The 10,653-nt window shown below is 48.6% G+C and overlaps 1 long non-coding RNA gene across 2 annotated transcripts; it reads left to right on the plus strand.

The window, feature by feature from the left end:
- The first annotated feature begins 1,826 nt into the window (after positions 1–1,826).
- LOC134807857 (uncharacterized) lies at positions 1,827–4,211 on the plus strand. 2 transcript variants are annotated; one of them, XR_010149242.1, is made up of 5 exons: positions 1,827–1,913; positions 2,001–2,057; positions 2,723–2,837; positions 3,845–3,956; positions 4,057–4,211. It is a non-coding gene; the product is annotated as an uncharacterized LOC134807857 (long non-coding RNA). The 2 variants fall into 2 exon arrangements; XR_010149243.1 differs by lacking the exon at positions 2,723–2,837 and having other exon boundaries at positions 3,845–3,951.
- The last annotated feature ends 6,442 nt before the right edge of the window (positions 4,212–10,653 follow it).

Below are 10,653 nucleotides of genomic sequence, written 5' to 3' on the forward strand. Positions count from 1 at the left end.
CCCAGGAAGCAGCCGCGGGGGTTTCAGCAGCCGAGAAGAAGAACCACGCAGAGAGCGCCGGCAGCCATCACTCCAGCGGAGCACCCCGCCGGCCCCTACTTATAGCCCGCGCGGCGACCCGCGTGACCCGCCGCGCCTCGCGCCGGCCCCGAAGCCCCGCCCCCGGCATGACGCAGCCCTCCTCGGCCCGGCGTGCCCAGCCGGGTGAGCCCGACGGTGGCGCTCATTGGCCCGGCCCGCTTCGGCGGCCACGCCCCCAGCGGGGAGCCGGTCCACGTGGGGCGGGACAGCCCCCTCCCTGCGGCCTCGCCCTGGAGTCTCTGCACCGTCTGGCCCCGCCGGCTGATTACCGCCAGAGATCGAGGGGGACCTCGCTGTCCCCCTAGAGGCCGTCATGCGGGGTTACAGAGGCTGCGACCAAAGTCATTCCTAGCTCCTCTCTCGGGGCTCCGGAAAGCCGTCCGCGCCTCCAGCCGCACTTTCAGCGCACGCAGGACCTGCCGCGCCCGGTGGCCACACCCGTCCCTCTGCCGGATGACGCTGCGGGAGATCTTGCGCCCTGGGGCTCCGGATCCAGTTCTGGCACGTTGTTGCACCTGTGACTTGTCCTTGGCCTGGCACTGTCCCTCGCCTGGGGGAAGCGGGGGGGTGGGGGGGGGATGCTCACGTGGTCGCTTTGCTCCCGCAGTCATGCACTTGGGTGAAAACAGACTGAAGAGTCACGGGAACCAGCTTGTCTCCCCAGTTATGGCGCAGAGCTGCAAGGATGGCTGTGGGTCATTAATTTCTCCGTGGCTGACCTGTGTTTGTAACGCCGCAGCTGTTGCGAGGGGGAAGGACACTGCTTCGGATTCAAATTCTGACTCCTTGCTGCAGTGTGTCACCTTGAGCCAGTCCCAGATCTCTGCGTTCTCACAATTGTAAAATGTTAACAGTGGCTGCCTACCTTGTGGCTGGAATTAAATGAATTAACGTGTGTGAATGTGACTAGAATTCAGTACATGTTCAGGAAAAGCTGATTTCCGCTTTGCTGTTACCGTGAATATTACTGTTTTAGGATGTAGAAAAGGGTGGAAGGGGATGTTATTGCATCCTGGAAGCTTATCCTTTTGAGGTAAAGATTGATTTCTGGTCCCCTGCGTGGTATATAGTGTAGTTTTGACATTATTTAGATGTGTTATGCACATTTGGGTGTTGATTATATGGCTTACGATCAAGACTAACCAGTCATGCCGTGGGAGATTAAGGTCGTGGTCTCTTGTCAGGATTGTAGTGAGATTTAAAAATTCCAGCCAGAAATACCAGGCTTAGAATGCTCTGAAGCCCTCCCCACATTTTTGCCATCTCTAGCAGGAGGGCACTGCATAGCAGAAACAAAGACGTTGTAAATTGTTGCTGCCTGAGTCATTTATAGAGGCTTAAACAACCTGAATGTCCTCTGACCTACCTGTAACATTTGATGGAGTTGTGTGAGTAACTTACAAAGCTGTAGGTCCCAAGGTCGGTCTGAAAAAGAAAGTTCATATCCGGGAGCACTGACCCTGTAGTGTAATCCTGGCACCTTAAAACGTACTGCTCCCTCCACCTTCACTTCAAGGTTATGAAAACATTGAGTAAAAGGGATGATCTGTTCAAAGTCCTTAGTGTTCTGCCAATTTAAAACAGTAATTTTCAAAGCAGTTATTTGCAAGGAAATTGCCTAGAACTTCTCCCAGTGTGCGGTTGTTTTGTGTGTTTGTGTGTGTGTTTTGTTTGTTTGTTTTCAGTCTGTCCACAGGCGTACTTTTATAGGTCTGTGATAGTAGGTAGCTCTTCCAGTTGGCAAACACCTGCTGGACAACCCCTGAGAGATTCATCTGAGTGAGAGAGCACTCTCCAGCCCCATCGGAGTGGGTTTGCAGGGAAATCATAAGGTAGAGATTCAAAGGAATTCCCTTGCGTTGCAAATGAAAACTGTCTGTATCTTCAGACTCTGATATAGTGTAATCCTTCCTTTTTAGGAAGAAATCCTTATCTTTCCAACGCTGAGATGCCTCTGCCGAAGAGTAGAATGGGAGGTGAGGAATTGGGGTGGGCCCTCACTGCTTTGCCTCCGGATCAGTAGGGTACAGCCCTTGGAGACCAGGATCTTCCTTGGCTGGGACACCTTCATCCTCCCCTGAGGGAGGAGAGGTAGGGATCTGCCTGTGGAAAGAAGTGACAGTGCCTTGTAAATAGAAATAGGAGGTAGGAGGACCGTCAGTTGTCAGTTCGTGCACAAATGGCATTGTTTCTGGCCTTATCTCTGAATGCTGAGGAAACAGGTCAGAGATCCTGAAGAGAATCTAATCTCTTAGAATCCAGGCATTGGCACAAACCCCCTCTAGCATCTTAGGGAGGTGGTTTGGTGTAGTGGTTAAACACATAGACTGTAAGACCAAACCACCTGCTCTGTTACTCACTAGTCCTGTGACCATAGGCAAATAAATTATCTGCCTCAGTTTCCTGATCTGTAAAGGGGTGAGATTGAGAGTTCTAACTCACAGTGCTGTTGTGAGGACCAAATGAATGAATATATGTAAAGCCCTTGTAAAAGGGCTCTTATTCTCTTTGTTCAATAACTAGCTGAAGGCCTGTCATACATAGCCCATGTTTAAAATGAAGTATGTGTCAGATGTCAGGACCACCCTCTTCTCCCTGCCCTCTGATCCAAGCCCTTTCAAATTTCTCCCACGGCTCATAGTGAGGGGACACGCAAAACGGGCTGCTGCCGGAGGAAGAGGAACAGGGTTGCGGCTCATGCCATGTGAATGGGCTCACTGGCCTGGCCCAGACCCTGACTGCCCACAGGATCTTTGGTGAGTCACTGTCACTGAGCCTGTGAGCCTAGGGTCCCTCTCCAACCTCACCCTCAGAGAGGACAGAACAAGATGACCTGTGGCATGCTGCAGAACACCATGTTGGGGACTGTGGGTTTAGAGTCCTCTTGGGGACATGTCCATCGTTCACTAATTCGGTGGAGTTGAGCTGCTGAGAGCTAGGAAAGCTACTCTGCCCCCGGATCCCAACCTAGCCCTGTGGAAGACCAGACAAAAGAAGGAAGCAATGCCATTTCTGCACTTTTTAGTTCAGAGAGGCACAGTCAAGGAAATGCATTTGAGGTCACTGTTCGATGTACTTGAAGTACTCATCCTGGAAATAGTCTGCTTGGAGTAGAGGGAGCTCAAGTGGGCATGGGAACGTTGTGGAACCAGACCAGGAACAAAGGCGGCTTCAGAGGCCGTCTATGAGGACTTGCATGGGAGCAGGGGCAGGAACATCCAAGGAAGAGAAGGTAGGAGCCTTGGAGTAAAGGAGAACCAGCTCCTCTCCACCCACCAATGCCCTCCCCATCCCCAGATGAATGAGGTAATAATAATACCTGTAGCTGGACATGGTGGCTCAAGCTTGTAATCCCAGCATTTTGGGAGGCCAAGGCGGGTGGATCACCTGAGGACGGGAGTTCGAGACCAGCCTATCAACATGGAGAAACCCTGTCTCTACTAAAAATACAAAAATTAGTTGGGCACGGTGGTGCATGCCTGTAATCCCAGCTACTTGGGAGGCTGAGGCAGGAGAATCACTTGAACCCGGGAGGCGGAGATTGCGGTGAGCCAAGATCGTGCCATTGCACTCCAGCCTGGGCAACAAGAGCAAAACTCCATCTCAAAATAATAATAATAATAATAATAATAATAATAATAATATCTGTGATGCAGTTGAATGCTTACTGTGTGCCAGGTACTATTTCAGGTGCTCTGCATGGATTATCTCAGGTGATGCTCTCAATAAATCTCGGATGAGGTATTTTCCCCTTACTTTCTAGACAGAGAAACGGAGGCACAGAGAAGGAAGCGGCAGGTAAAGCTGTGAAGAACCTAACAAATTTCAAGATTGTAAGTGCCTTTTCCCAGGATGCCAGCAAGTACTGAGGCAAGGCAAGTATGATTGCCCTAGGTGCCAACTCTTATTTGCACTTAACACATTTACTTCCTCCTTCTTTCCCCCTCATTTTTATTAACTCTGTTGCTTTTACAGCCTGTATTTTGAGCTGCGTCAAACCCTGTTGGAATAAAAAAGGACATTTCTAGGAGATCAGTCTTCAAGATTGGCCCCAGTTTCCCCAGAGTAGGAAGAGGCAGGAAGCCAGAGCACATGTTCTCTCCAGAAATAAAGTTGTTGCAGTGGCCTAACCGTGTCTTAGAGTTACTGAAAACTCTGTTCTCTTGAGATTTCTCAAGAAAGGAAACCTATCTTGCAAGACAAAACCCACCTGTAGTCAATTCCTACAGGAAATAAATTCAAAGTAATGTTTCAGGCAAGGGCCACATGTCACCACCACCACTTTCCCACCAGCTTTGAATGTGGCTGTCCTCTCTGTCTCCAGACATTTCCCATTTCCCCCGGCATCTGTGGCTCTGTCCTGGCAGAGTCCAAGGGATGCTTGGGATCCAGGTGGGGGAAGGGTGCTTTCAAGCACCCAGACAGCCAAGCCCTGATATGGAGACTGGTTGAGACTGGTTGTGACTGGTCTCAGGCCAGCATCCCATGGCAAGAAAGCTGAGTTTTGGTTGTGCCAGACAAACTGGTGGGTCTATTTCTCCGCCAACACAGGAGTATGGGAGGTTGGTCCACCCTCTCTAGATTTTACATGCCTCTGTCCTGGCTGCACATGGCCTGGTCTCTTCCCTTTGGCTTTGAGTTCACACATGTGGGTGTGATATGGCATAGGAGCCAGACAGAGGGAACAGAAGCACAGTTCTTAGAGCTTGAAATGGTCCAGGTGTCTCTGGAGCCAGCTTCTGGATAGCACAGCATCCTGAATACTTCTTTAGGAAGACGTCTCTGGTGACTTAAACTGGGACTTCTCATTTTCCCCAAGGCCCAGTTTTCTCAGCTCTTAAACAGGGAAGAAAGGCAACTTGCTGGAAACTCAGGAACTTTGTGTAATGAAGATCCTACAGCAGAAAAGGAAGGGTCAGCTCGCTGCCCGCACAGTCCAGGATGTGTGGTTTTAGGCTGAGAAAGTGAGGGGGCAGCAGGACGTGAGTCATCCCCAAAGTCATCCCAGGAGGAGGTGGAGGGTAACAGCATCTGGCTTTGTATGGCTTCCCTAGCCTTTCATTCATTCGTCTGTTCAGTCAACAAATAGCCTGCTATGGATCTAGTGGATCAACAAGATTGACCAGCCCATGCTTTTATGGGGCACAAACCCCTTCTTGCATTGAGTTTCACACTGAGGACTGGCCATGAATACAACAGCCAAAGAGGCAAAGTCAATCTCTCCCTTCCCCCAACAGACCTGCCACTTCTGGACATGAACCACACACCTCATCTTCCAGTACATCCTTATTTATCATTCGCTCTCTCTACAGACCAGAGCACAGGAGACTGTGCCAGGCCACTCACTGCACAGTCCACTCCACCACTGCCGAGCCTCTTGCTCCCCAGCATTCCTCTTCCAGGGTCAGTGCCCCTCACTTGTCTGATCCCTTCAGCAAGAGAAAGCTTCCCAACAAGACCCCCCCCCCCCCCCAGGGCTTGCTGGGCACAAAAAGCTGAGTTTTCAGGGAGGGAGTAGGGCCTGGGGCTGTACCTCTGCTTTCCTGGTCCAGAAATTCAGGTGTTTGGGGCACTCAAAGAGAGGCTTCTGCTATTGGGAACTGCCTCATGGGAGACTGAGGTTCTCAGCAGAACCCAGTTTCTTCATTTTCAGTGGGGAAGTCTATCTCCAATGGTGGGACCCTCTAGCCCTCTGCCTAGAGCCTTCACTCCACCCCAGACCTGCTGAATGAGAATCTGCATTCTAACAAGATCCCCATACGATTCATAAGCATGCTGCAGTTTGGGAAGCAATCACAAGAATGACTCTTGTTACCTGGTAAGTTTAGAAACAATATGTTAACACATTCCGTTTCAGTCAGATGTTCAAAAAACACCACTTTTTTCTATTTTAAGTCCTGTTTTTCTGAGCAAGCATTCCTACTGTTCTAGGTAAGGGATAGTTTAGCACATGGGACCTGGGGCCAGACTATTAGAAATTAGAATCTTGTCTACCATTTACATGCTATGAGGTTGGGCAAATTGCTTAACTTCTCTGTGCCTCCCATTCCTCTGTAAAGTGGAAATAATAGGGTTGTTATGAGACTTAAATAAGTAAAATGCATAGCACTATCCCTGGCATTTAACAAGCATTTATTTGAATATTAATTGGGTTTGGGTATCCCCCAGTTTTGTTATTTTGTTTTTATTTGTTTATTAATTTTTTGAGACGGAGTATTGCTCCATCATCCAGGCTGGAGTGCAGTGGCACAATCTCAGCTCAATGCAACCTCTGCCTCCTGGGTTCAAGCAATTCTGCCACCTCAGCCTCCTGAGTAGCTGGGACTACAGGCTCCTGCCACCATGCCCAGCTAATTTTTGTAATTTTAGTAGAGACAGGGTTTCACCATGTTGTCCAGGCTGGTCTCAAACTCCTGACCTCAAGTGATCCACCCGCCTCGGCCTCCCAAGGTTTTCAGATTACAGGCGTGAGCCACCCTGCCCAACCCAAGTTGGTTGGGTTTTTTGTTTTGTTTTGTTTTGTTTTTTTGTCACAAGGCCTCACTCTGTTGCCCAGGCTGGAGTACAGTGGTGCAATCTCAGCTCGCTGGAGCCTTGACCTCCCAGGTTCAGGTGATCCTCCTTCCTCTGCCTCCCCAGTACCTGGTACTACAGTTGCATCCCACCACGAATGGCTAATTTTTGTATTTTTTGTAGAGACTGGGTTTCACCATGTTGCCCAGGCTGGTCTCGAACTCCAGGGCTCAAGCAATCCACCCACCTAGGCCTCCCAAAGTGCTGAGATTACAGCCATAACCCACTGCACCCGGCCTAATTTTGTATACACCACCTTTACCATCTTTTAGGATGAAGTGCTTCTGTGGCTGGTCTCATCCATTTAGCATAGATTCTTGCCAGTTTTATTTTCCAAAAGTGATTTTCTTCCTGGGGGCAACTTACTGTTGCCCCAAAATATATCCATTTTAGGACTGTTCATTTATTCAACCATGCAGCACCTACCACCTGCAAGGAATATGAAATTTTTAACTGTGACCTTGAATACTGCCTCTACGTTTTATTTTGTTTTTTCACTCCTCCCTCTCCACCCATTTACCTCTCCCTTTTTAATGATGGTTATAAAATCAAATGTTAATGCTGATTTGTAAAAACCATATATGTATATATATATACACACACACACACACATATATAGATATATATAGGACTCACTCTCCTGTTTCCAGATACCTTCAAAGGCATTGTTTCATTTTATCTTCACATCTGTGTGATGTAGGCAGAGCAAGTATTTTTTTTACCCTATCACAGGGAAATGAGGGTCTGAGAGCCTGCAGTCAGGCAAGTAGCAAGTTTTAGAGTAGGGCCTGGAGTCCTGCATGGTGGGCCCTGGCAGGCAATGCGTGAGAGACTCCAAGTCTACTATACTTCCCACCACCCTGTGTTAACTCCCCATTTAAGCCAGAGGAGTGACTTACAGGTATGGGGATAGGGATGGGACATTCAGGCCAGAGAAGGGAGAGAAAGGGACAAGGGAGAGAGTACTTCATGCAGTGACTTCAATTGCAAATACCCTATTCCATTGTCCCCACTAGAATTCATATTTATCAGACTTGTATTCTGATTATTTCATAATATATGGGCACCGAAACAACCAGACTAATAGGGGAAATAGTTTAGGGCAAGAGGAACTCAAGATTTTTAAAAATTATTATAAAAATAATACATGCTCGCTGGGTACAGTGACTCATGCCTGTAATTCCAGCACTTTGGGAGGCCGAGGGGAGTGGATCACCTGAGGTCAGCAGTTCAAGACCAGTCTGGCCAACATGGAGAAACCCCGTCTCTACTAAAAATACAAAAAATTAGCCAGACATGGTGGAGCATGCCTGTAATCTCAGCTACTCAGGGAGTCTGAGGCAGGAGAATTGCTTGAACTCGGGAGGCAGAGGTTGCATTGAGCCAAGACCACACCATTGCACTCTAGCCTGGGTAACGAGAGCGAAACTCGGTATCAAAAAAAAAAAAAAAAAAAATTAGCCGAGCATGCCTGTAATCCTAACTACCCAGGAAGCTGAGGCATGAAAATCTCTTGAACCTGGGAAATGGAAGTTGCAGTGAGCCGAGATCACATCATTGCACTCCAGCCTGGGAGACAAAATGAGACTCCTCTGTCTAAAAAAAAAAAAAAAAAAAAAAAAAAAAAAAAAAAAAAAGCTCATGTAAAAACTATACCATAGAGAAGAATATCAAGTGAAAAATGCTCCTCCCTAGAATCTCAACTTTCTAGTCTAACCCCCCGACATAACTACTTTTAATCATTACTTGTAATACACACACACACATATAGGTATTTTTACTATAATATATAGTGTATACCTTTTTCTTTTAATCAGATGAAATCATACCATGGGGTTTCGCAACTTGTTCTTGATACCTTTGCACGTCACTGCATATAGATCTTCTTGCACGCCTTCTTTTATTATCTGCAGTGGAATAGACCATTATAAAGCATGTCCTTATGCAAGTGGACTCTCTGGGTCATGGGCTATCCAAATATTTTCATTTTATATGATATTGCCAAATGTCCACCCAGCACATAAGAGAAAATGCCAGTTTCAAGGCTGGGGATGTTTTTTGATCCCCTTCTGATTACATATGGCTGGTGGTGTCATGGCCCATCCATATCTCCTTTGCCAACATTAATCCCGGCTTTGGCATCTCTTTAGCTCTCAGTAGAATGAAATCTTTGGACGCTGATCCTCAGCAGTGAGGCGTTTTCTTTGCCTTCTCTTTCCAACTCTGTAGTGGTCATTGATTAACAAGCCTGTCTCTCCCTTTCACTGGCCCTTTCCATTTAGGCCCTGGCCTCTTTCCTCACTCCATCCTCCTCCCAACCTGAACTTTCTGGAACAGCCCCACAGGGCCCAGCTGGTGGGTGCCTCCTTCCCCAGGGCTGTGGGGTGTACGGTTGGTTTGGTGGCGAGGTCATCCTCATGGTCACCTCCTTGCTTGTTGATGTTCCCTGCCATTGGCATGGTGGTTGTTATGGGATCGGCGTGGGTAACCAAACCCTGAAGAGACACAGCTTTGCCGCTAGGAATTTTAAATCTGTAGTTACTTACTGTCTCGGCAAAGGCTGGCTCATAATAGCTCTTGTTGCCAACGGCGCTGATGATGAAACCAGCCCTCGCCCTCACCTTTCAGTGGTTACCCACTTTCACTTCCCATCTGTCTGCTTATGCCTTGGCCGAAACAGGGACCACTCAGTGCCTCACTAATGTTTACAGCCCTCTGGATGATTTCTAGCCACCAGCTCTGATGGGCCCTATGATGAAGGAAGAAAAGAAGAATCAGTAGCAAACGGGAAAAGGAATAATTGCTGGTGCTCTGGGTCCCAGCCCTGAGCTTTGAACACCCTTGGCCATTCCCAGAGAATGCCTGGTCCATCCAGTTGCCTGACTTCCATGCTGCCTAACCACAAGAATAAAGACCAAGGCCTGGGGGTACTGAGGCCAGGTGCAGGCTGGTAGGCCTGGCACACAATGGAGGGATAGGGGATGCAGCCTGTTGTGAAATCCAAGATTAGCATCTCCGTCTACCCCGTCCACCTCATCTGCCTCTTTCTGTCTCATTTTCTCCTTTGTCCTCAGCAAATTCAGTACTTCCTTCTCACTGTCTCCTTCCCTTTTGCCTCCAAACATCTATGCCTTCCCTTTTCTTCCTACCCATCACTTCCACTGCCTGTTCCCTGAGATAGCAGTCTCTACCAGTCCACCTTCCTTCCCCTCCACCTGCTCTCCTCTACCCTGAAAGGTGTTGCCCGTTTCCGCACCCCTGCTGAAAATCTTATTGCCCCTTAGCTTCAGACGCCCCAGCCTCCTCTCGGCACTCTTTCTGAAACCTCTGCAATTGCTAATGCTAACAGAGCACTTCCCTAGGACTGTCTTCTCCCCTGACACCTGTGTACACCCCACCTCTCCAGTTCCACAACAATTTCCTTTTTCCTTATCCCCAGTATCTGTCCCTCCACATTTTTTTCGGGGTTTCACCGAATCCATCCCTGCCCTAAATCATCACCTCCACATGCACTTTTCCACCAGGCCTCCATGTCCTGCCCCATCGCTCTCAATGTAAGCTGCATATCTCTTCTGTTAAATATCACATTTAAACCAAAATGTCTCAGCTTCTCACTCCCACCCTGAGCAACCTCCCTCTCATGATTCCCCTGCTTCAGTAACCAGAGCTGCACCTCTCTTACATACTCTGAAGCTTCAAGCCTGGTGTCCTTTGAATCCAACTTCCACACGGCATCAGTCTTTACATCCTCTGAGATTTCTCCCAAAGCAGTGCCTCTCCCGAATCAGAGCTCCCCACTCTGCCACCTTTTCCAGATTATTGATTCCTGGGTGGCCCAGTCCTGTACACTCTCCCCATGTGCCTTCATCATCACTCCCTTACGCAGACACCTCTCGGGGCCCTCTGTTTGTGGAATGGGGCCCAGCCATGCAGATTTTCTCCAGTCCATACCCTCGTGTCCTTCCCCACTGGGGAACCTCCCTCTCCCATGCTCATCCC

The sequence above is a fragment of the Pan troglodytes genome, chromosome 12, assembly GCF_028858775.2.
Source record: "Pan troglodytes isolate AG18354 chromosome 12, NHGRI_mPanTro3-v2.0_pri, whole genome shotgun sequence".
Taxonomy (NCBI): Eukaryota; Metazoa; Chordata; class Mammalia; order Primates; family Hominidae; genus Pan; species Pan troglodytes.